Source organism: Oncorhynchus kisutch, linkage group LG24, assembly GCF_002021735.2.
Source record: "Oncorhynchus kisutch isolate 150728-3 linkage group LG24, Okis_V2, whole genome shotgun sequence".
NCBI lineage: Eukaryota > Metazoa > Chordata > Actinopteri > Salmoniformes > Salmonidae > Oncorhynchus > Oncorhynchus kisutch.
The window spans coordinates 30,115,216-30,142,491 of NC_034197.2; the positions used below are offsets into that span (position 1 = coordinate 30,115,216).

Below are 27,276 nucleotides of genomic sequence, written 5' to 3' on the forward strand. Positions count from 1 at the left end.
GCAGAGATTTAGAACACACACACAGAGTTAGAACACGCACAGAGTTAGAACGCACACAGTTAGAACGTGCACAGAGTTAGAACACACACACAAAGTTAGAATGCACACAGTTAGAATGCACAGAGCGTTAGAATGCGCACAGAGTTAGAACACACACACAAAGTTAGAACCACACAGTTAGAATGCACAGAGCGTTAGAACGCGCACAGCGTTAGAACACATAAAGAGAGGGTTAGAGCGCACACAGAGGGTTAGAGCGCACACAGAGGGTTAGAACGCGCAGAGCGTTAGAACACAGATAGTTTGAAAGCACAAAAAGTTAGAACGCGCACAGAGTTAGAACGCACGCAGAGGGTTAGAACGCGTGCAGAGGGTTAGAACGCACGCAGAGGGTTAGAACGCGTGCAGAGGGTTAGAACGCACGCAGAGGGTTAGAACGCGTGCAGAGGGTTAGAACGTGCGCAGAGGGTTAGAACATGCGCAGAGGGTTAGAACATGCGCAGAGGGTTAGAACATGCGCAGAGGGTTAGAACGCGCGGCAGAGGGTTAGAACGCGCGCAGAGGGTTAGAGCGCACACAGAGGGTTAGAACGCGCAGAGCGTTAGAACACAGATAGTTTGAAAGCACAAAAAGTTAGAACGCGCACAGAGTTAGAACGCACGCAGAGGGTTAGAACGCGTGCAGAGGGTTAGAACGCACGCAGAGGGTTAGAACGCGTGCAGAGGGTTAGAACGCGTGCAGAGGGTTAGAACGTGCGCAGAGGGTTAGAACATGCGCAGAGGGTTAGAACGCACGGCAGAGGGTTAGAACGCGCGCAGAGGGTTAGAACGCGCGCAGAGGGTTAGAACGCGCACAGCGTTAGAACACATAAAGAGAGGGTTAGAGCGCACACAGAGGGTTAGAGCGCACACAGAGGGTTAGAACGCGCAGAGCGTTAGAACACAGATAGTTTGAAAGCACAAAAAGCTAGAACACGCACAGAGTTAGAACGCACAAAACACACAGGAAAACAGGCTACCTAAATATGGTTCTCAATCAGGGACAACGATTGACAGCTGCCTCTGATTGAGAACCATATCAGGCCGAACACAGAAATAGAAAATCATAGAAAAACGAACAGACAACCCACCCAACTCACGCCCTGACCATACTAAAACAAAAGACAAAACAAAGGAACTAAGGTCAGAACGTGACAAACATGTTTGTCTTGTATACTGTATTACTGTAGTGTTTACTGTACTGTATGCTATTTTGAGTTTGTAGAACTTAAAGATGACCACCACGTGGTGGTAGAATGCATCTATGTACAGACAAACAGGAGGCTGCCATTGTGCAAATGGTAGTTTAAAATAATTCCATAAGACTGCAGGAAATCCCACAACAGATTATTGAAAACCTGCCATCTTCCATAACATCAGAGTGAGTTTATCAACCAAAGCCCTCATCCTTCAGAAACACCATCTCCAGATGAAGCATATCTACAGAGCCCATTTGAAAGGGATTCCCAAAGAGTGAAGGATAAACGGTACAAATATGTGAAAGTAAGTAATGTACTAGTATTATACTCTTGAAACATTAGAGACTCATTGATGTTGCAAGTGTCACGCCTTGGTCTTAGTATTTTGTGTTTTCTTTAATTATTTGTTCAGGCCAGGGTGTGACATGGGTTATTGTGTTGTTGTATTGTTTTTTTTTTCATGGCGTTGAACGTCCATCCCCCAGGAATCCAGATGAGGCTGGATTCAATTTAGCGAAGATGAGGAGAGGAAGGAACGTCATTGGTCAATGCGCCATCATTGAGGTACCTGGCCAGCGCGGGGAAAATGTAACCATATGCGCAGCTTTGAGCCACAATGGGGTCCTCCAACGCCATGCCACTCTTGGACCATACAACACTGCCCATCTCCTTCATTTCCTGAACACCTTACATGCAAGTCTTTTTCAGCCAGAACAAAGAAGGCCAGGTGATCCTGAGCAGCAAATGTATGTTCTAATTTGGGACATGAGCATCCATCGGGCTGCTCAGGTCCGCAACTGGTTCCATGACCATCCCAGGTTTATAATTCTCTATCTCCAACCATATTCCCCATTTCTCAACCCCATTGAGGAACTGTTTTCAGTATGGCGGTGGAAGGTGTATAATCGCAAACCCCATGAACGTATGGCCCTTCTCCAGGCAATGGAGGAGGCCTCTGGTGACATTCCAGCCCCTGTCAGGGGTAGATGCGTCATGCCGGAATATACAGTGCCTTGCGAAAGTATTCGGCCCCCTTGAACTTTGCGACCTTTTGCCACTTTTCAGGCTTCAAACATAAAGATATAAAACTGTATTTTTTTGTGAAGAATCAACAACAAGTGGGACACAATCATGAAGTGGAATGACATTTATTGGATATTTCAAACTTTTTTAACAAATCAAAAACTGAAAAATATCTTTATGTTTGAAGCCTGAAATGTGGCAAAAGGTCGCAAAGTTGAATACTTTTGCAAGGCACTGTATTTCCCCTGCTGTCTGGCCAAGGAAAATATCACCTGTGATGTTGACGAAAATCGGTAGCCAGACCAAAACAACAGACATGAACATTCGCAATGGAATATTACTTTCTTGACTCATGATTTACTGACATTTTTTTTCTTTATATATTCCATACAATTGATCTAACGTACAGTACAGTAGAACAAATAGGCCTATTTTCTTCATTTGCATAAGCTAAATATATTGACTGTGTCTTTGTATTTTCACTGTATGTGCGCTGCTCGACATGTATTGAGTCATGGTGAAATATAAAACGCTGTGTTTTGCATTTGTGTTCCTCCCTTGTTTTCGTGTTTGAGTACACACAAACAATATACAGTATAACAACATCTTAGTCTTTACACTGAAATAGGTTCTGATAGTAGTGTTTTGAATACGTGACATTAGTGTGATCTCGGTTGTCACTAAGTTAGATTCATTTAATGTGTGTATGTCTCATTAGTATGCAGAGTTTCATTTTGAGCAGGGTTTGATTGCTGTGTTTCATTTTGCCTGTGGGGTTTGGGGAAAATGGCGAACTAGAGGTTTGAGTACGTGAGATGTAGTTTAAGCAAACATGTTAAGGTTTGGGAAAAACTAATATGGTTTTCAAAAGAAACATTGAACATCTAATAGTTAAATCAGTGTAAAAGCAGGTGAGCTGGTTCTACTCTTTTTGGTCGTTTGCTGGTGTTTTGTGGTGGAAAACTGAGCGGGTCGAACAGAACACGTCAACCCTGTTACTCATAGATATACAGGCTAGAAATGTTTTAGCTTTATTATTTTTATGTGAAGCTTGGATTCAATTCCCTGTTGCACACAACAAGCTTCCATTCCTTCTGTCGCAAGGGGATTCATGGCTGATTTAAGATTACAGTCAACTTTGTTACTTTATTTGGGACTTAACAGGCACTTACTATAGTATATTTTTTATTTAACCTCTTGAGATGGGAAAATGTGTTTTTCATGACAGAATGTTAAAATTAGGTGAAATGAAAAGGTTCAGTTTAAATTAAGAATTACATACATTTCTATCCTCAAGGTCCAACTGAAACTTGACTTCGCCTTTTAACCCAACCCCTCTGAATCTAAGAGGTGCGGGGGGCTACCACATTGAACACCCGGGGAGCTGAGTGTATGTGTGGGGGACTGAGTGTATGTGTGGAGGACTGAGAGTATGTGTGGGCGGCTGAGAGTATGTGTGGGGGACTGAGCGTAAGTGTGGGGGACTGAGCGTATGTGTGGGGGACTGAGCGTATGTGTGGGCGGCTGAGTGTATGTGTGGGGGACTGAGTGTATGTGTGGGGGACTGAGAGTATGTGTGGGGGACTGAGTGTACGTGTGGGGGACTGAGAGTATGTGTGGGGGACTGAGTGTATGTGTGGGGGACTGAGTGTATGTGTGGGGGACTGAGAGTGTACGTGTGGGGTATGTGAGTGTACGTGTAGGGGTTGTGAGGGTTGTGAGGGTATGTGTGTGCGACTGAGTGTACAGGGAGTAGCTGGTTGGAGGATGGTGCAACAGGGTGCAATCAAAACCACTGATCATCAATCAGCATGTGCCGTATGTGTCTCTGATCTCATCTCTATTCCTCTACAGAATGTGTTGTTTTGTACACAAATTAACTTCCCGTCCAGAGACACTTTTTTTATTTAACCTTTATTTAACTAGGCAAGTCAGTAAAGAACAAATTCTTATTTATGATGATGGCCTACCCCGGACAACGCTGGGCCAATTATGGCCCGCCCTATGGGACTCCCAATCACGTCCGGATGTGATTCAGCCTGGATTCCAACCAGGGACTGTAGTGACGCCTCTTGCACTGAGATGCAGTGCCTTAGACCGCTGTTCCACACGGGAGCCCACTTGAAGACGCTATGCACCTAAACAAGCTGGTAACTAGGTAACCAAGCCAGTAAGACTATTTCTGGCCTCAGCAGCCTGTCAATATGATAATATGCTGCATTGTTGGCAGATGGCTGTGATCTTTTCTGAGAAACACACACACTGGGACTCAGACAGAGAGACAGACAGACACACTCTACCCCAATGACTGGCACTCTGCCATGCCAATTAAACCAGCATCGGGCAAAATGCCCCCAAAACACACACTGGGCAACCGGAGACTGTGTGTGTGTGTGTGTGTGTGATGGGGCTACAGGACACCACTGGTGTGCACTGTTTGCAGGCAGCGGTTTGACCAACTGTTTGTTATGTTGACGATTTTATAAGGGTCATATGACTACTGTAACTAGTCCTACTGTAAACTCACACCTCAGACACCATTAGTACAAAACAACACGCTGTGAAAGGAGTGTGTGTGTACAGGCTAAATGAGTTTTAAGAGAGAGTAGTGAGTCCCATCCTACCTTCTTTCTATGTCTGAAGTGGCTAATTACCTCTCACAGCAGCCTGGTATCAGACTAGATGTAACATAGTAAATGTAAATCCGGGACACTCAAAGTAAATGTTGGTTGCATAAGACAGATGGTTACTTAAGGTAAAAACGAATGTAGGGTGGTTGGTCGGGTGGGAAGGCATATAATGCGAACGTCTAGCAACCCAAAGGTTGCGAGTTTGAATCTCATCACGGACAACTTCAGCTAATTATCAACTTCTCAACTACTTACTACTTTTTAGCTACATTGCAACTACTTAGCATGTTAGCTAACCGTTCTCCTAACCTCAACCCTTTCATCTAAACCTTCCCATAACCCTAACCTTTTAACCTAACTCCTAAACTTAATCCTAACTTTAACCCTAACCCTTAGCCTAGCTAACGTTAGCCAGCTAATACATACGATACGAAGCTAAACATATCATACTAAACAGAGTCTCAGATTTACATACAGAATAATAAAAAATGCTCTGAGACCAGGTTTCTCACAGGCAGGCCAGCCGTTAGAGTAGCAGGGAATTAACATCATATAAAGCCTGGGTCACACACAATGGTGTTTGCAGCAGGATGCCAGACACTGGTTGAGTTGCATCGATGGTGTGTGTGTGTGGGGGGGGGGGGGGGGGGGGGTTGATTTGCTTGAATTGCCTTGATTATAGTGTCTATGTCTAGAGGGCTCAGCAAAAAAACACAGTCAGCAAATACAGAGTCTCAGTGGGGGGATAGTGTAAGGGGATTGATACAATGTGTGTGGGGGAGTGATACAGTCTCGGTGGGGGGGTGATAATGTCTCAGTGGGGGAATAGTGTAGGGGGATGGTGAAACAATCTAAGTGGGGGGATGGTGTAGAGGGTAGTGAAACAGTCTCAGTGGGGGGATAGTGTGTGGGAGGGTGACACAGTCTCAGGGAAGGGAAAGAGTGTGTGTGTGTGTGTGTGTGGGGGGGGGGTGATACAGTCTCAATGGGGGATAGTGGGGGGGGGTGATACAGTCTCAGTGAGGGGATATTGGGGGGTGATACAGTCTCAGTGGGGGGGGGGGGGGTGATACCGTCTCAGTGAGGGGATAGTGATACAGTCTCAATGGGGGATAGTGTTACAGTCTCAGTGGGGCATAGTGATACAGTCTCAATGGGGGAAAGTGGGGGGATGGTACAGTCTAAATGGGGGGATAGTAGGGGGGGGCGATACAGTCTCAATGTGGGATAGTGATACAGTCTCAATGGGGGATAGTGATACAGTCTCAATGGGGGATAGTGGGGGGAGGGGTGATACAGTCTCAGTGGGGGGATAGTGGTGGGGGGTGATACGTGCTTCTACACCTGCATTGCTTGCTGTTTGGGGTTTTAGGCTGGGTTTCTGTACAGCACTTTGAGATATCAGCTGATGTACGAAGGGCTATATAAATAAATTTGATTTGATTTGATTTGATACAGTCTAAGTGAAGGGATAGGCGGGAGGTGATACAGTCTCATTGGGGGAATAGTGGTGGGGGTGATACAGTCTAAGTGAAGGGATAGTGGGGGGGTGATACAGTCTCAGTGAGGGGAAAGTGATACAGTCTCAATGGGGGATAGTAGAGGGGTGATACAGTCTCAGTGGGGGATAGTAGGGGGGTGATAGTCTCAATGGGGGATAGTGATACAGTCTCAATGGGGGATAGTGATACAGTCTCAATGGGGGATAGTGGAGGGGGGTGATACAGTCTCAGTGGGGGATAGTAGGGGGGTGATAGTCTCAATGGGGGATAGTGATACAGTCTCAATGGGGGATAATGATACAGTCTCAATGGGGGATAGTGGGGGGGTGATACAATCTCAGTGAGGGGATATTGGGGGGGGGGGTGATACAGTTTCAGTGAGGGGTTAGTGGGGTGTGATACAGTCTCAGTGAGGGGATAGTGAGGAGGTGATACCGTCTCAGTGAGGGGATAGTGGGGGGGGTGATACAGTCTCAGTGAGGGGATAGTGGGGGGGTGATACAGTCTCAGTGGGGGGGGGGGGTGATACAGTCTCAGTGGGGGGGGGGGGTGATACCGTCTCAGTGAGGGGATAGTGGGAGATGATACAGTCTCAGTGAGGGGATAGTGGGGGGGGGGGGGGTGATACAGTCTCAGTGAGGGGATAGTGATAGAGTCTCAGTGGGGGGATAGCGATACAGTCTCAGTGAGGGGATAGTGGGGGGGGGGGGGGTGATACAGTCTCAGTGAGGGGATAGTGGGGGGGGGATGATACAGGCTCAATGGGGGGATAGTGATAGAGTCTCAGTGGGGGGATAGTGATACAGTCTCAATGGGGAATAGTGATACAGTCTCAATGGGGCATAGTGATACAGTCTCAATGGGGGAAAGTGGGGGGATGGTACAGTCTCAATGGGGGGATAGTAGGGGGGGTGATACAGTCTCAATGTGGGATAGTGATACAGTCTCAATGGGGGATAGTGGGGGGGAGGGGTGATACCGTCTCAGTGAGGGGATAGTGGGGGGGGGGGGGGTGATACAGTTTCAGTGAGGGGATAGTGATAGAGTCTCAGTGGGGGGATAGTGGGGGGGGGGGGGGGTGATACAGTCTCAGTGAGGGGATAGTGGGGGGGGGGGGGGGTGATACAGTCTCAGTGAGGGGATAGTGGGGGGGGGGGATGATACAGGCTCAATGGGGGATAGTGGGCGGAGGGGATGATACAGGCTCAATGGGGGGATAGTGATAGAGTCTCAGTGGGGGGATAGTGATACAGTCTCAGTGGGGGGATAGTGATACAGTCTCAATGTGGAATAGTGATACAGTCTCAATGGGGGCATAGTGATACAGTCTCAATGGGGGGATAGTAGGGGGGGTGATACAGTCTCAATGTGGGATAGTGATACAGTCTCAATGGGGGATAGTGGGGGGGAGGGGTGATACCGTCTCAGTGAGGGGATAGTGGGGGGGTGATACAGTCTCAGTGAGGGGATAGTGGGGAGGTGATACAGTCTCAATGGGGGATAGTGGAGGGGGGTGATACAGTCTCAGTGGGGGATAGTAGGGGGGTGATAGTCTCAATGGGGGATAGTGATACAGTCTCAATGGGGGATAATGATACAGTCTCAATGGGGGATAGTGTGGGGGTGATACAATCTCAGTGAGGGGATATTGGGGGGGGGGGGGTGATACAGTCTCAGTGAGGGGTTAGTGGGGTGTGATACAGTCTCAGTGAGGGGATAGTGGGGAGGTGATACAGTCTCAGTGAGGGGATAGTGGGGGGGTGATACAGTCTCAGTGGGGGGGGGGGGGGTGATACCGTCTCAGTGAGGGGATAGTGGGAGATGATACAGTCTCAGTGAGGGGATAGTGGGGGGGGGGGGTGATACAGTCTCAGTGAGGGGATAGTGAAAGAGTCTCAGTGGGGGGATAGTGATACAGTCTCAGTGAGGGAATAGTGGGGGGGGGGGTGATACAGTCTCAGTGAGGGGATAGTCGGGGGGGGGATGATACAGGCTCAATGGGGGGATAGTGATAGAGTCTCAGTGGGGGGATAGTGATACAGTCTCAGTGGGGGGATAGTGATACAGTCTCAGTGGGGGGGATAGTGTTACAGTCTCAATGGGGAATAGTTATACAGTCTCAATGGGGCATAGTGATACAGTCTCAATGGGGGAAAGTGGGGGGATGGTACAGTCTCAATGGGGGGATATTAGGGGGGTGATACAGTCTCAATGTGGGATAGTGATACAGTCTCAATGGGGGATAGTAGGGGGGGTGATACAGTCTCAATGTGGGATAGTGATACAGTCTCAATGGGGGATAGTGGGGGGGAGGGGTGATACCGTCTCAGTGAGGGGATAGTGGGGGGGGGGGGGTGATACAGTTTCAGTGAGGGGATAGTGATAGAGTCTCAGTGGGGGGATAGTGGGGGGGGGGGGGGTGATACAGTCTCAGTGAGGGGATAGTGGGGGGGGGGGGGGTGATACAGTCTCAGTGAGGGGATAGTGGGGGGGGGGGATGATACAGGCTCAATGGGGGATAGTGGGCGGAGGGGATGATACAGGCTCAATGGGGGGATAGTGATAGAGTCTCAGTGGGGGGATAGTGATACAGTCTCAGTGGGGGGATAGTGATACAGTCTCAATGTGGAATAGTGATACAGTCTCAATGGGGCATAGTGATACAGTCTCAATGGGGGGATAGTAGGGGGGGTGATACAGTCTCAATGTGGGATAGTGATACAGTCTCAATGGGGGATAGTGGGGGGGAGGGGTGATACCGTCTCAGTGAGGGGATAGTGGGGGGGTGATACAGTCTCAGTGAGGGGATAGTGGGGAGGTGATACAGTCTCAATGGGGGATAGTGGAGGGGGGTGATACAGTCTCAGTGGGGGATAGTAGGGGGGTGATAGTCTCAATGGGGGATAGTGATACAGTCTCAATGGGGGATAATGATACAGTCTCAATGGGGGATAGTGTGGGGGTGATACAATCTCAGTGAGGGGATATTGGGGGGGGGGGGTGATACAGTCTCAGTGAGGGGTTAGTGGGGTGTGATACAGTCTCAGTGAGGGGATAGTGGGGAGGTGATACAGTCTCAGTGAGGGGATAGTGGGGGGGTGATACAGTCTCAGTGGGGGGGGGGGTGATACCGTCTCAGTGAGGGGATAGTGGGAGATGATACAGTCTCAGTGAGGGGATAGTGGGGGGGGGGGTGATACAGTCTCAGTGAGGGGGTAGTGAAAGAGTCTCAGTGGGGGGATAGTGATACAGTCTCAGTGAGGGAATAGTGGGGGGGGGGGTGATACAGTCTCAGTGAGGGGATAGTCGGGGGGGGGATGATACAGGCTCAATGGGGGGATAGTGATAGAGTCTCAGTGGGGGGATAGTGATACAGTCTCAGTGGGGGGATAGTGATACAGTCTCAGTGGGGGGGATAGTGTTACAGTCTCAATGGGGAATAGTTATACAGTCTCAATGGGGCATAGTGATACAGTCTCAATGGGGGAAAGTGGGGGGATGGTACAGTCTCAATGGGGGGATATTAGGGGGGTGATACAGTCTCAATGTGGGATAGTGATACAGTCTCAATGGGGGATAGTAGGGGGGGTGATACAGTCTCAATGTGGGATAGTGATACAGTCTCAATGGGGGATAGTGGGGGGGAGGGGTGATACCGTCTCAGTGAGGGGATAGTGGGGGGGGGGGGGTGATACAGTTTCAGTGAGGGGATAGTGATAGAGTCTCAGTGAGGGGATAGTGGGGGGATGATACAGGCTCAATGGGGGGATAGTGATAGAGTCTCAGTGGGGGGATAGTGATACAGTCTCAGTGGGGGGGATAGTGTTACAGTCTCAATGGGGAATAGTTATACAGTCTCAATGGGGCATAGTGATACAGTCTCAATGGGGGAAAGTGGGGGGATGGTACAGTCTCAATGGGGGGATAGTAGGGGGGGTGATACAGTCTCAATGTGGGATAGTGATACAGTCTCAATGGGGGATAGTGGGGGGGAGGGGTGATACCGTCTCAGTGAGGGGATAGTGGGGGGGGGGGGGGGGGGTGATACAGTCTCAGTGAGGGGATAGTGGGGGGGTGATACAGTCTCAGTGAGGGGATAGTGGGGGGGTGATACAATCTCAGTGAGGGGATAGTGGGGGGGTGATACAGTCTCAGTGAGGGGATAGTGGGGGGGTGATACAGTCTCAGTGAGGGGATAGTGGGGGGTGATACAGTCTCAGTGAGGGGATAGTGGGGGGGTGATACAGTCTCAGTGAGGGGATAGTGGGGGGGGGTGATACAGTTTCAGTGAGGGGATAGTGGGGGGGTGATACCGTCTCAGTGTGGGGATAGTGGGGAGGTGATACAGTCTCAGTGAGGGGATAGTGGGGGGGTGATACAGTCTCAGTGGGGGGATAGTGGGGGGTGATACAGTCTCAATGGGGGATAGTAGGGGGGTGATACAGTCTCAATGGGGGATAGTGATACAGTCTCAATGGGAGATAGTGGGGGGAGGGGTGATACAGTCTCAGTGGGGCAACAGTGCGTGGGGGGTGATACAGTCTCAGTGGGGGGATAGTGGGGAGGTGATACAGTCTCAGTGGGGGGATAGTGGTGGGGGTGATACAGTCTCAGTGAGGGATAGTGGGGGGGTGATACAGTCTCAGTGAGGGGAAAGTGATACAGTCTCAATGGGGGATAGTAGGGGGTGATACAGTCTCAGTGAGGGGATAGTAGGGGGGTGATACAGTCTCAATGTGGGATAGTATGGGGGTGATACAGTCTAAGTGAAGGGATAGTGGGGAGGTGATACAGTCTAAGTGAAGGGATAGTGGGGGGGTGATACAGTCTCAATGGCGGATAGTAGGGGGGTGATACAGTCTCAATGTGGGATAGCGATACAGTCTCAATGGGGAATAGTGGGGGGGAGGGGTGATACAGTCTCAATGTGGGATAGTAGGGGGGTGATACAGTCTCAATGTGGGATAGTGATACAGTCTCAATGGGAGATAGTGGAGGGGAGGGGTGATACAGTGTCAATGTGGGATAGTGGTACAGTCTCAATGGGGGGGGGGTTAGTGATACAGTCTCAATGTGGGATAGTGGTACAGTCTCAATGGGGGGATAGTAGGGGGGGTGATACAGTCTCAATGAGGGATAGCGATACAGTCTCAATGGGGAATAGTGGGGGGGAGGGGTGATACAGTCTCAATGGGGAATAGTGAGGGGGAGGGGTGATACAGTCTCAATGGGGAATAGTGGTGGGGGGTGATACAGTCTAAGTGAAGGGATAGTGGGGAGGTGATACAGTCTCATTGGGGTAATAGTGGTGGGGGTGATACAGTCTCAGTGAGGGGATATTGGGGGGGTGATACAGTCTCAGTGAGGGGATAGTGGGGGGGGTGATACAGTCTCAGTGAGGGGATAGTGGGGAGGTGATACAGTCTAAGTGAAGGGATAGTGGGGAGGTGATACAGTCTCATTGGGGTAATAGTGGTGGGGGTGATACAGTCTCAGTGGGGAGATAGTTGGGGGGTGATACAGTCTCAGTGAGGGGATATTGGGGGGGTGATACAGTCTCAGTGAGGGGATATTGGGGGGGGTGATACAGTCTCAATGTGGGATAGCGATACAGTCTCAATGGGGAATAGTGGGGGGGGGAGGGGTGATACAGTCTCAATGTGGGATAGTAGGGGGGTGATACGGTCTCAATGTGGGATAGTGATACAGTCTCAATGGGAGATAGTGGAGGGGAGGGGTGATACAGTGTCAATGTGGGATAGTGGTACAGTCTCAATGGGGGGGGGGGTTAGTGATACAGTCTCAATGTGGGATAGTGGTACAGTCTCAATGGGGGATAGTAGGGGGGGTGATACAGTCTCAATGAGGGATAGCGATACAGTCTCAATGGGGAATAGTGGGGGGGAGGGGTGATACAGTCTCAATGGGGAATAGTGAGGGGGAGGGGTGATACAGTCTCAATGGGGAATAGTGGTGGGGGGTGATACAGTCTAAGTGAAGGGATAGTGGGGAGGTGATACAGTCTCATTGGGGTAATAGTGGTGGGGGGTGATACAGTCTCAGTGGGGGGATAGTGGGGGGGGGTGATACAGTCTCAGTGAGGGGATATTGGGGGGGTGATACAGTCTCAGTGAGGGGATATTGGGGGGGTGATACAGTCTCAGTGAGGGGATAGTGGGGAGGTGATACAGTCTAAGTGAAGGGATAGTGGGGAGGTGATACAGTCTCATTGGGGTAATAGTGGTGGGGGTGATACAGTCTCAGTGGGGGGATAGTGGGGGGGTGATACAGTCTCAGTGAGGGGATATTGGGGGGGTGATACAGTCTCAGTGAGGGGATATTGGGGGGGTGATACAGTCTCAGTGAGGGGATAGTGGGGGGTGATACAGTCTCAGTGAGGGGATAGTGGGGGGTGATACAGTCTCAGTGAGGGGATATTGGGGGGGGGTGATACAGTCTCAATGTGGGATAGCGATACAGTCTCAATGGGGAATAGTGGGGGGGGGAGGGGTGATACAGTCTCAATGTGGGATAGTAGGGGGGTGATACGGTCTCAATGTGGGATAGTGATACAGTCTCAATGGGAGATAGTGGAGGGGAGGGGTGATACAGTGTCAATGTGGGATAGTGGTACAGTCTCAATGGGGGGGGGGTTAGTGATACAGTCTCAATGTGGAATAGTGGTACAGTCTCAATGGGGGGATAGTAGGGGGGGTGATACAGTCTCAATGAGGGATAGCGATACAGTCTCAATGGGGAATAGTGGGGGGGAGGGGTGATACAGTCTCAATGGGGAATAGTGAGGGGGAGGGGTGATACAGTCTCAATGGGGAATAGTGGTGGGGGGTGATACAGTCTAAGTGAAGGGATAGTGGGGAGGTGATACAGTCTCATTGGGGTAATAGTGGTGGGGGTGATACAGTCTCAGTGGGGGGATAGTGGGGGGGGGGGTGATACAGTCTCAGTGAGGGGATATTGGGGGGGTGATACAGTCTCAGTGAGGGGATATTGGGGGGGTGATACAGTCTCAGTGAGGGGATAGTGGGGAGGTGATACAGTCTAAGTGAAGGGATAGTGGGGAGGTGATACAGTCTCATTGGGGTAATAGTGGTGGGGGTGATACAGTCTCAGTGGGGGGATAGTGGGGGGGTGATACAGTCTCAGTGAGGGGATATTGGGGGGGTGATACAGTCTCAGTGAGGGGATATTGGGGGGGTGATACAGTCTCAGTGAGGGGATAGTGGGGGGTGATACAGTCTCAGTGAGGGGATAGTGGGGAGGTTATACAGTCTCAGTGAGGGGGTAGTGGGGGGGTGATACAGTCTCAATGGGGGGGATAGTGATACAGTCTCAATGTGGGATAGTGGTACAGTCTCAATGGGGGGATAGTAGGGGGGGTGATACAGTCTCAATGGGGGATAGCGATACAGTCTCAATGGGGAATAGTGGGGGGGGGGTGATACAGTCTCAATGGGGAATAGTGAGGGGGAGGGGTGATACAGTCTCAATGGGGAATAGTGGTGGGGGGTGATACAGTCTAAGTGAAGGGATAGTGGGGAGGTGATACAGTCTCAATGGGGTAATAGTGGTGGGGGTGATACAGTCTCAGTGGGGGGATAGTGGGGGGGGGTGATACAGTCTCAGTGAGGGGATATTGGGGGGGTGATACAGTCTCAGTGAGGGGATATTGGGGGGGTGATACAGTCTCAGTGAGGGGATAGTGGGGAGGTGATACAGTCTAAGTGAAGGGATAGTGGGGAGGTGATACAGTCTCATTGGGGTAATAGTGGTGGGGGTGATACAGTCTCAGTGGGGGATAGTAGGGGGGGTGATACAGTCTCAATGAGGGATAGCGATACAGTCTCAATGGGGAATAGTGGGGGGGAGGGGTGATACAGTCTCAATGGGGAATAGTGAGGGGGAGGGGTGATACAGTCTCATTGGGGTAATAGTGGTGGGGGTGATACAGTCTCAGTGGGGGGATAGTGGGGGGGGGTGATACAGTCTCAGTGAGGGGATATTGGGGGGGTGATACAGTCTCAGTGAGGGGATATTGGGGGGGTGATACAGTCTCAGTGAGGGGATAGTGGGTAGGTGATACAGTCTAAGTGAAGGGGTAGTGGGGAGGTGATACAGTCTCATTGGGGTAATAGTGGTGGGGGTGATACAGTCTCAGTGGGGGGATAGTGGGGGGGTGATACAGTCTCAGTGAGGGGATATTGGGGGGGGTGATACAGTCTCAGTGAGGGGATATTGGGGGGGGTGATACAGTCTCAATGGGGGGGATAGTGATACAGTCTCAATGTGGGATAGTGGTACAGTCTCAATGGGGGGATAGTAGGGGGGGTGATACAGTCTCAATGGGGGGGATAGTGATACAGTCTCAATGTGGGATAGTGGTACAGTCTCAGTGAGGGGATATTGGGGGGGTGATACAGTCTCAGTGAGGGATAGTGGGGAGGTGATACAGTCTAAGTGAAGGGATAGTGGGGAGGTGATACAGTCTCATTGGGGTAATAGTGGTGGGGGTGATACAGTCTCAGTGGGGGATAGTAGGGGGGGTGATACAGTCTCAATGAGGGATAGCGATACAGTCTCAATGGGGAATAGTGGGGGGGAGGGGTGATACAGTCTCAATGGGGAATAGTGAGGGGGAGGGGTGATACAGTCTCATTGGGGTAATAGTGGTGGGGGTGATACAGTCTCAGTGGGGGGATAGTGGGGGGGGGGGTGATACAGTCTCAGTGAGGGGATATTGGGGGGGTGATACAGTCTCAGTGAGGGGATATTGGGGGGGTGATACAGTCTCAGTGAGGGGATAGTGGGTAGGTGATACAGTCTAAGTGAAGGGGTAGTGGGGAGGTGATACAGTCTCATTGGGGTAATAGTGGTGGGGGTGATACAGTCTCAGTGGGGGGATAGTGGGGGGGTGATACAGTCTCAGTGAGGGGATATTGGGGGGGGTGATACAGTCTCAGTGAGGGGATATTGGGGGGTGATACAGTCTCAGTGAGGGGATAGTGGGGGGGGTGATACAGTCTCAGTGAGGGGATAGTGGGGAGGTTATACAGTCTCAGTGAGGGGGTAGTGGGGGGGGTGATACAGTCTCAATGGGGGGGATAGTGATACAGTCTCAATGTGGGATAGTGGTACAGTCTCAATGGGGGGATAGTAGGGGGGGTGATACAGTCTCAATGGGGGATAGCGATACAGTCTCAATGGGGAATAGTGGGGGGGGGGTGATACAGTCTCAATGGGGAATAGTGAGGGGGAGGGGTGATACAGTCTCAATGGGGAATAGTGGTGGGGGGTGATACAGTCTAAGTGAAGGGATAGTGGGGAGGTGATACAGTCTCATTGGGGTAATAGTGGTGGGGTGATACAGTCTCAGTGGGGGGATAGTGGGGGGGGGTGATACAGTCTCAGTGAGGGGATATTGGGGGGGTGATACAGTCTCAGTGAGGGGATATTGGGGGGGTGATACAGTCTCAGTGAGGGGATAGTGGGGAGGTGATACAGTCTAAGTGAAGGGATAGTGGGGAGGTGATACAGTCTCATTGGGGTAATAGTGGTGGGGGTGATACAGTCTCAGTGGGGGGATAGTGGGGGGGTGATACAGTCTCAGTGGGGGGGGGTGATACAGTCTCAGTGAGGGGATATTGGGGGGGGTGATACAGTCTCAGTGAGGGGATAGTGGGGAGGTGATACAGTCTCAGTGAGGGGATAGTGGGGGGGTGATACAGGCTCAGTGGGGGGATAGTGGGGGGGGGTGATACAGGCTCAATGGGGGGATAGTGATAGAGTCTCAGTGGGGGGATAGTGATACAGTCTCAATGGGGCATAGTGATACAGTCTCAATGGGGCATAGTGATACAATCTCAATGGGGGAAAGTAGGGGGGGTGATACAGTCTCAATGGGGGATAGTGATACAGTCTCATTGGGGGAATAGTGGTGGGGGTGATACAGTCTCAGTGGGGGAACAGTGGTGGGGGTGATACAGTCTCAGTGAAGGGATAGTGGGGAGGTGATACAGTCTCCTTGGGGGAATAGTGGTGGGGGTGATACAGTCTCAGTGAAGGGATAGTGGGGAGGTGATACAGTCTCATTGGGCGAATAGTGGTGGGGGTGATACAGTCTAAGTGAAGGGATAGTGGGGAGGTGATACAGTCTCATTGGGGGGATAGTGGGGGGGGTGACATAGTTTCAGTGAGGGGAAAGTGATACAGTCTCAATGGGGGATAGTAGGGGGTGTGATACAGTCTCAGTGGGGGGACAGTGATACAGTCTCAATGGGGGATAGTGTAGGAGGGTGATACATTCTAAGTGAAGGGATAGTGTGGGGGTTGATACAGTCTCAGTGGGGGGACAGTGCGTGGGGGGTGATACAGTCTCAGTGGGGGGAAAGTGATACAGTCTCAATGGGGGATAGTGTAGGAGGGTGATACAGTCTCAATGGGGGATAGTGTAGGAGGGTGATACAGTCTCAATGGGGGATAGTGTAGGAGGGTGATACAGTCTCAATGGGGGATAGTGTAGGAGGGTGATACAGTCTCAATGGGGGATAGTGTAGGAGGGTGATACAGTCTAAGTGAAGGGATAGTGTAGGGGATACATTCTCAGTGGGGGATAGTGTAGGAGGGTGATACAGTCTCAGTGGGGGATAGTGTAGGAGGGTAATACAGTCTCAGTGGGGGATAGTGTAGGGGAAACAGTCTCAGTGGGGGATAGTGTAGGGGGTGATACAGTCTAAGTGAAGGGATAGTGTGGGGGATACATTCTCAGTGGGGGATAGTGTGGGGGATACAGTCTCAGTGGGGGATAGTGTAGGGGGTTATACAGTCTAAGTGAAGGGATAGTGTGGGGGATACATTCTTAGTGGGTGGATCAATGGTGCGGGAAAAAAAAGGTATGTGTGTGTGTGTGTGTGTGTGTGTGTGTGTGTAGGTAAGTAAAGAAATAAAACAACAGTAAAAATAAATTTGAAAAAAGAGTAGCAAGGCTACATACAGACACCTGTTAGTCAGGCTTATTGAGGTAGTATGTACATGTAGGTATTGTTAAAGTGAATATGCATATATGATGAACAGAGAGTAGCAGAAGCTTAAAAAGAGGGGTTGGCGGGTGGTGGGACACAATGCAGATAGCCCGGTTAGCCAATGTGCGGTTGGTCGGGCCAATTTAGGAAGTATGTACATGAATGTATAGTTAAAGTGACTATGCAAATAAGATAAACAGAGAGTAGCAGCAGTGTAAAAAAGGGGGGTGCACACAATGCAAATAGTCCGGGTAACCATTTGGTTACCTGTTCAGGAGTCTTATGGCTTGGGGGTAAAAACTGTTGAGAAGCCTTTTTGTCCTAGACTTGGCACTCCGGTGCCGCTTGCCATGCGGTAGTAGAGAGAACAGTCTATGACTGGGGTGGCTGGGGTCTTTGACAATTTTTAGGGCCTTCCTCTGACACCGCCTGGTGTAGAGGTCCTGGATGGCAGGCAGCTTTGCCCCAGTGATGTACTGGGCCGTACTCACTACCCTCTGAAGTGCCTTGTGGTCGATGCCGAGCAGGCAGTGATGCAACCGGTCAGGATGCTCTCGATGTTGCAGCTGTAGAACCTTTTGAGGATCTCAGGACCCATGACAAATCTTTTTAGTTTCCTGAGGGGGAATAGACTTTGTCGTGCCCTCTTCACGACTGTCTTGGTGTGTTTGAACCAATCTAGTTTGTTGGTGATGTGGACACCAAGGAATTTGAAGCTCTCAACTGCTCCACTACAGCCCCATCGATGAGAATGGGGACATGCTCGGTGCTCCTTTTCCTGTAGTCCACAATCATCTCCATAGTCTTGGTTACGTTGAGGGATAGGTTGTTATTCTGGCACCACCCGGCCAGGTCTCTGACCTCCTCCTATAGGCTGTCTCGTCGTTGTCAGTGATCAGGCCTACCACTGTTGTGTCGTCAGCAAACTTAATGATGGTGTTGGAGTCGTGCCTGGCCATGCAGTCGTGGGTGAACAGGGAGTACAGGAGGGGACTGAGCACGCACCCCTGGGGAGCTCCAGTGTTGAGGATCAGCGTGGCAGATGTGTTGCTACCTACCCTCACCACCTGGGGGCGGTCAGGAAGTCCAGGATCCAGTTGCAGAGGGAGGTGTTTAGTCCCAGGATTCTTAGCTTGGTGATGAGCTTTGAGGGTACTATGGTGTTTAACGCTGAGCTGTAGTCAATGAACAGCCTTCTCACATACAGTGGGGAGAACAAGATTTGATACACTTCTGATTTTGCAGGTTTTCCTACTTACAAAGCATATAGAGAACTGTAATTTTTTATAATAGGTACACTTCAACAAAAATACAGAAAATCACATTGTATGATTTTTAAGTAATTAATTAGCATTTTATTGCATGACATAAGTATTTGATACATCAGAAAAGCAGAACTTAATATTTGGTACAGAAACCTTTGTTTGCAATTACAGAGATCATATGTTTCCTGTAGTTCTGGACCAGGTTTGCACACACTGCAGCAGGTATTTTGGCCCACTCCTCCATACAGACCTTCTCCAGATCCTTCAGGTTTCGGGGCTGTCGCTGGGCAATACGGACTTTCAGCTCCCTCCAAAGATTTTCTATTGGGTTCAGGTTTAGAGACTGGCTAAGCCACTCCAGGACCTTGAGATGCTTCTTACGGAGCCACTCCTTAGTTGCCCTGGCTGTGTGTTTCGAGTCGTTTTCATGCTGGAAGACCCAGCCACGACCCATCTTCAATGCTCTTACTGAGGGAAGGATGTTGTTGGCCAAGATCTGGCGATACATGGCCCTCTCCATCCTCCCCTCAATACGGTGCAGTCGTCCTGTCCCCGTTGCAGAAAAGTATCCCCAAAGAATTATGTTTCCACCTCCATGCTTCACGGTTGGGATGGTGTTCTTGGGGTTGTACTCATCCTTCTTCTTCCTCCAAACACGGCGAGTGGAGTTTAGACCAAAAAGCTCTATTTTTGTCTCATCAGACCACATGACCTTCTCCCATTCCTCCTCTGGATCATCCAGATGGTCATTGGCAAACTTCAGAAGGGCCTGGACATGCGCTGGCTTGAGCAGGGGGACCTTGCGTGTGTTGCAGGATTTTAATCCATGACGGCGTAGTGTGTTACTAATGGTTTTCTTTGAGACTGTGGTCCCAGCTCTCTTCAGGTCATTGACCAGGTCCTGCCATGTAGTTCTGGGCTGATCCCTCACTATCCTCGTGATCATTGATGCCCCATGAGGTGAGATCTTGCATGGAGCCCCAGACCGAGGGTGATTGACCGTCATCTTGAACTTCTTCCATTTTCTAATAATTGCGCCAAACAGTTGTTGCCTTCTCACCAAGCTGCTTGCCTATTGTCCTGTAGCCATCCCAGCCTTGTGCAGGTCTACAATTTTATCCCTGATGTCCTTACACAGCTCTCTGGTCTTGGCCATTGTGGAGAGGTTGGAGTCTGTTTGATTGAGTGTGTGGACAGGTGTCTTTTATACAGGTAACAAATTCAAACAGGTGCTGTTAATACAGGTAATGAGTGGAGAACAGGAAGGGTTCTTAAAGAAAAACTAACAGGTCTGTGAGAGCCAGAATTCTTACTGGTTGGTAGGTAAACAAATACTTATGTCATTTAAAAAAATGCAAATTAATTACTTAATCATACAATGTGATTTTCTGTTTTTTTGTTTTAGATTCCGTCTCTCACAGTTGAAGTGTACCTATGATAAAAATTACAGCACATGCTTTGTAAGTAGGAAAACCTGCAAAATCGGCAGTGTATCAAATACTTGTTCTCCCCACTGTTGGTGTTCCTTTTGTCCAATTGGGAAAGGGCAGTGTGGAGTGCAATAGATAAAGTCTCACACAGCTTCCCTCTCCCAGTCCCCCACACAGCTTTCCTCTCCCAGTCCCCCACAGAGCTTCCTACTCTCAGTCCCCCACACAGCTTCCTCTCCCAGCCCCCCCCCACAGCTTCCCTCTCCCAGTCCCCCACACAGCTTCCTCTCTCAGTCCCCACACAGCTACCCTCTCCCAGTCCCCCACACAGCTTCCTCTCCCAGTCCCCCCCACAGCTTCCCTCTCCCAGTCCCCAAACAGCTTCCCTCTCCCAGTCCCCCACACAGCTTCCCTCTCCCAGTCCCCCACACAGCTTCCTCTCCCAGTCCCCCACACAGCTTCCCTCTCCCAGTCCCCCACACAGCTTCCTCTCCCAGTCCCCTATACAGCTTCCTCTCCCAGTCCCCCATACAGCTCTGGAGTTCACAGAGATCATTCTGGAAAATGTATGTAATATTAATTCAAGTGATGAGTCAAGCCTGAGTGGGCTAGTCCTGATCTGCTGGATCTAAGGGCGGGAATAGCATCGCTATGTCAATCTATTGTTAATCAGTGGTGAGTCCTTCTCTCTCTCGCTCTCTCTCTGCGTGTTTCTCTCTCTCTTGCACTCTCTCTCTCTCTCTGTGTGTTTCTCTCCCTCTCACTCTCTGCCACTCACACCGTATCCCCTTACTTCTCTCTTCATCGTCCCCTTCCCTCTCTCTCACTCCCTTGCTCTCCCTCTCACTCTCTGCCCCTCACCCCGTATCCCCTTACTTCTCTCTTCATCGTCCCCTTCCCTCTCTCTCACTCCCTTGCTCTCCCTCTCACTCTCTGCCCCTCACCCCGTATCCCCTTACTTCTCTCTTCATCGTCCCCTTCCCTCTCTCTCACTCCCTTGCTCTCCCTCTCACTCTCTGCCCCTCACCCCGTATCCCCTTACTTCTCTCTTCATCGTCCCCTTCCCTCTCTCTCACTCCCTTGCTCTCCCTCTCACTCTCTGCCCCTCACCCCGTATCCCCTTACTTCTCTCTTCATCGTCCCCTTCCCTCTCTCTCACTCCCTTGCTCTCCCTCTCTGCTGTCTGTTGCAGTCTCTGTTCTATTAGCATTCTAATGGAAAGTGACTCCTCTGACAGTTCCCCTCGGCTGTGTCTAAAGTGGTGTGTGTGTGTGTTACGTGTATGTCTGTGACCCCATCTAAAGCGGTGCTGTCAGGGGCGGACAGGGGTCTTGACCGAGGAAAACGTACGGCGGAGAATGGAAAACAGCAGAGAGGAATGGAAAACTGGAGCAGAGAGGAGAAGAGTTGAGTTCAAAGCCAGGATCTGTTCCATTTGCTGTTCATCTATAAAAGCTTAGAGGAAACAGGTTTTGGGAGATCACATGATATTTCACATTCATCCTTTCAGACAGACACACACAAACACATTCACAGTGATACATGTGCATGTAAATCACACAGACACACACGACAGTGGATGCTGCTGAGGGGAGGACGGCTCATAATAATGGTTGGAATGGAAACCATGTGTTTGATGTGTTTGGTACCATTCTATTGACTCCATTCCAGCCATTATTATGACCCATCCTCCCCTCAACAGCCTCCACTGACATGCACAAGCAAACACACAACACTCACTACTGCCATTGACCAGCGGCGTAGATATGAAGGACACACACACACAACACTCACTACTGCCATTGACCAGCGGCGTAGATATGAAGGACACACACACACAACACTCACTACTGCCATTGACCAGCGGCGTAGATATGAAGGACACACACACACAACACTCACTACTGCCATTGACCAGCGGTATAGATATGAAGGACACACACACACACACACACAACACTCACTACTGCCATTGACCAGTGGTATAGATATGAAGGACACACACACAATTGAGAGTATGAGAGTGAGACCAACTGCTCAGCTGGGGGAAACAGACATTTGCATACGTTAATGAAGGGCAATCTCTATGCGTCAAATATTAGCCCAGATAGAGAGAGACAAAATTAGATTCCACACTCAGCAATAGGCATATCTAACAGTTTTGGTTGTCACTAGTTACCACAGCCACAGATCCAGACTTTTTCTCCAATTTATCTTCTTGTGATTTTAAACCTAACTCTAACCTCAGCCATACTGATAACCGTATGCCTAGCCCTAACCTTAAGTACATATTTTTTTTCATGAATTTTGACAATATAGCCAATTTTTTGGGCCCTCCAATACCACTTCCAGCAGCATCTGGTCTTGCATCGAGGGACTGCCAAGGACCAACCCTGTTTAGCTTCAAAAGCAAGCCGGCAGTGGAATGCAGGGTGGTATAATGCTGTTTGCTTATGGCCCTATACAGCTCGTTAAGTGCAGTCTTAGTGCCAGCATCAGTTTGTGGTGGTAAATAGACGGCTACGAAAAATATAGATGAAAACTCTCTTGGTAAATAGTGTGGTCTACAGCTTATCATGAGATACTCTACCTCAGGCAAACAAAACCTTGGGACTTCCTTAATATTAGATTTAGTGCACAAGCTGTTATTTACAAATAGACTCAGACCACCACCCCTTGTTTTACTGGAAGAAGCTGTTCTATCTTGCCGATGGACAGAAAACCCCACCAGCTGTATGTTATCCATGTAGTTCAGCTGTGAAACATAAGATATTACAGTTTTAATGTCCCGGTGGTAGGATATCCTTAGTCAGAGCTCATCCATTTTGTTATCCAATGATTGCAAGTTGGCAAATAGGACTGATGGTAGAGGGGGTTAACTCACTCGCCTACGAATTCTCAGAAGGCAGCCTGACCACCACCCCCTTTTTCTGCGTCTTATCTTCATGCAAATGATGGGGATTTGGGCCCGTTCCCGAGAAAGCACTATATCCTCCGCGTCGGACTCGTTAAAGAGAAAATCTTCGTCCAGTTTGAGGTGAGTAATCGCTGTTCTGATGTCCAGAAGTTATTTTCGGTCATAAGCGATGGTAGCAGCAAAATCATGTACAAAATAAGTAAAAAAATAAACAACACAAAAAAATGAACAAAATAGCACAGTTGGTTAGGAGCCCGTAAAACGGCAGCCCTCCCCTCCGATTCTTCCCCGTAAAACGGCAGCCCTCCCCTCCGATTCTTCCCCGTAAAACGGCAGCCCTCCCCTCCGATTCTTCCTCGTGGGTAAAGCGGCGTTTTGAAAATTCATCATTGGCTTTGATACTCTGATTGGTTAGAAATGATACAATTGCTGATGACTTTCTTTTGTACAATACCCTTCCTTTTGGCAGTCTCAGGGTGTTTTCACACTTGTCCCCTTTCTGCCAATTTTTATGAACTCAGTGTGCTTCGCTTATTTTTTGTGTGCAATGTGAACACTCCAAAGGAACTCAGACTCCTCAAAAGAGCCCCTTAAGTGAATTGAACTGAGACCATCTGAATAAGTGGTCTGAGTTCGGTTCGCTTGAACTTCGCGGTCTGGTTCCCTTTTATAGGACAACGTGAACACAAAGCTCCCCGGAATTGCTTGTCATTATTCCCGCACCACACACTAGACTACTGCAACACCGTTTCCCCTGCCATAACCTGTCACATTGGTGCCTGACACAAAAGAGAGATGATGAGATGAGGTTCAAGGAAAAAACATGCGCTGATCTTGGATATTTATTAGCGATTGTCAAGGGTGCACAGAAATGCCAAAATATGTGTGGAGGTTTTAGTTCAAGATTTAGTTCAAGATCCTGTCCTGTCCTGTTTGCAATATGTGACCTATAGGCTAAGCGAGCATCATAAGCTGTTTATTGATTGTGGGGTTTGAATAGTGCGAGAAGACAACATATTTGGTGAGAATCACACCATAGGGTAGGTACTGTGACGACTCTCGCCGAAAGGAGTGGACCAAAGCGCACTCAAACAAAATAACAAAAGTGAAAACGAAAGTGCACAGTTCTGTCAGGTACAGACACTAAACAAAAAACAAGATCCCACAAAACCCAAAAGGAAAATGACAACTCATATGTGATCCCCAATCAGAGACAACGATAGACAGCTGCCTCTGATTGGGAACCACACACGTCCAAAAACAAAGAAATGGAAAACATAGACTTTCTCACCCGAGTCACACCCTGACCTAACCAAACATCGACAATAAAAAGGATCTCTAAGGTCAGGGCGTGACAGGTACAAAATCAATTCTAGCTCTTAAAAGGGGCAGTAGACTACATTGGGTGTGTAAATTTTTCAATTACAGCATTATTTAATCTGAAGTTATTATTCTACTATTTTTTACGTTACCAATTATATATTAGCTTCTAATTACAATTATCATGGCTCTTCTTATAACTAAATGCAATCTATAAGCTTCCAAAATGTAAGTAGGTATATCTAGCTGTCCGATAACACATTCTGATGGAATGGCTTGTCCTGCACTTTGTTAAAACCCAGAGTGCATTGAGTGAATGTTGAAAAAAGATCTTGGTTCCTTTCTAAACATAGCAATGTGAATGCAAAGAGGACTCAATCCACAAAATAGTTGAAGTGGACTGGCAAAAGGCAAGGGCAATGTGAATGCAAAGAGGACTCGGACCACAAAATAGTTGAAGTGGACTGGCAAAAGGCAAGGGCAGTGTGAATACAAAGAGAACTGAGCTATTTAGCAAATTTTTTTAAACCACAGAGTTAACTTTAAAGAGGACTGAGATTGGTTATTTTAAAGAGGACTATTTGTGAAAACACCCTCAGACTGAAGTATGTAGCGAACATAGAGCAGCGGAAGAACTCAGTTTGAGTCGACAGGCAACCATCAAAGAGCTCAGTCCTGTAACACCTATCGTCTTTCTATTGTTTTACTTTGGCAACTATTCTGTTCCAGTCAGTCCTTCATGTGTGTGAGTCTGTTTAACTGAGTGTGTTACTGTGTGTGTGTGTGTGTGTGCGTGTGTGTGTGTGTGTGAGTCTGTTTAACTGAGTGTGTGACTGTGTGTGTGTGTGTGTGTGTGTGTGTGTGTGTGTGTGTGTGTGTGTGTGTGTGTGTGTGTGTGTGTGTGTGTGTGTGTGTGTGTGTGTGTGTGTGTGTGTGTGTGTGTGAAAGAGAGAGATAGATAGAAGGGGGATTTACATCGATCAGCTTGCTAATTAACACACTATTTATCTGGTTCACTGTCCTAGGAGAAAAGCCCTTATGTATTCTTTAGTAAAGGGAATTCATGTAGATCTATCTATCACAATGAGAGAGGGAGAGCTAGAGAGAGAGAGAGCTAGAGAAAGAAAGAATATAAGAGAATTGAACTCTAGACCAATTTGCAAACAAAAAGAGGAGTACTCCTGGTCAGGGGAGGAACATTGGATTCAGACCTGATGAGTAATGCTCACAGTGGTAGATAAAAAAAGGAAACCATCAGAATATATTGTAAATAAACAGTTAAGGCTATACAGGTTTTCAGCCCTATACATTGGCAGAAATGGACTGGACATGTTTTGTGTGAGCCTTTTTCCAAGACCGGATACAATTGGAATGGAAATAAGCTAACAACACTTGCACTTGTAATGGTAGATGACAGCAAGATAGAAACCAGCAGCACCACGGTGAAACAATTCCAGAGAGAGAGAGAGAGAGAGAGAGAGAGAGAGAGAGAGAGAGAGAGAGAGATACAGCGAGAGAGAGACAGCGAGAGAGAGACAGAGAGGGGGGGGGGGTTCTTCTGTGGCAGGTTAATTACCTGGCACTGTCTGTCTGACGATGAGGCAACAGCTTCCCCCACAGAGTCACAAAATGAGATCACCTCTGTGACTGTGTGTGTGTGTGTGTGTGTGTGTGTGCGTGCATCTGTGTGTGCGCATGTGTGTGTCTGTGTGTGTGTGTGTGTGTGTGTGTGGACTGGAAAATAACAGGTGGATGTGGTCCCTGCAGCCCCTATCTCATCATATTCTGCCTGTCATTAAACACACCTGCACGCACACACACACACACACACACACACACACACACACACACACACACACACACACACACACACACACACACACACACACACACACACACACACACACACACACACACACACGCACACGCAGGGGCAGAGTGGGCCAGGTAGAGGGGGCTGTATCCAAAGATAACACAAAACACATTCAACACAAACTCACACATGCACACAGAGAGAGTTCTACCCACATGTTTCTTTACATTTCTCTTTTCTTGTATTTCAGCTTTATTTATCCAGGTAGGCCAGTTGAGAACAAGTTCTCATTTACAACTGCAACCTGGCCAAGATAAAGCAAAGCAGTGCGACACACAACACAGTGTTACACATAAACAAACATACAGTCAATAACACAATAGAAAAATCTGTATACAGTGTGTGCAAATGAAGTAAGGAGGTAAGGCAATAAATAGGGCAATAGTGGCGAAGTAATTACAATTTAGCAATTTACACTGGAGTGATAGGTGTGCAGATGAGGATGTGCAAGTAGAAATACTGGTGTGCAAAGAGCAGAAAAACAAATCAAATATGGGGATGAGGTAGGTAGTTGGATGGGCTATTTACAGATCGGTAAGCTGCTCTGACAGCTGACGCTTAAAGTTAGTGACGGAGATATTAGTCTCCAATTCAGTAATTTTATCAATTCGTTCTTGTCATTGGCAGCAGAGAACTAGAAGAAAAGGCAGCCAAAGTAGGTGTTTGCTTTGGGGGTGACCAGTGAAATATACCTGCTGGAGCGCGTGCTACGGGTGGGTGTTGCTATGGTGACCAGTGAGCTGAGAGAAGGCGGGGCTTTACCGAGCAAAGACGTATAGATGACCTGGAGCCAGTGGGTTTGGCAACAAATATTTTGCGAGGACCAGCCAAAATAGAGCATACAGGTCGCAGTGGTGGGTAGTATATGGGGCTTTGGTGACAAAACGGATGGCACTGTGATAGACTGCATCCAATTTGCTGAGTAGTGTTGGAGGCTATTTTGTAAATGACATCGCCGAAGTCAAGGATCGGTAGGATAGTCCGTTTTATGAGGGTATGTTTGGCAGCATGAGTGAATGAGGCTTTGTTGCGAAATAGGAAGC

At 48.8% G+C, this 27,276-nt stretch overlaps 1 protein-coding gene across 3 annotated transcripts in view; it reads right to left on the bottom strand.

The window, feature by feature from the left end:
• The window catches only part of LOC109869786 (sodium/potassium-transporting ATPase subunit beta-1-interacting protein 3), a 119,020-nt gene that overhangs the window by 25,634 nt on the left and 66,110 nt on the right, over positions 1-27,276 (bottom strand). The window lies entirely within an intron of this gene.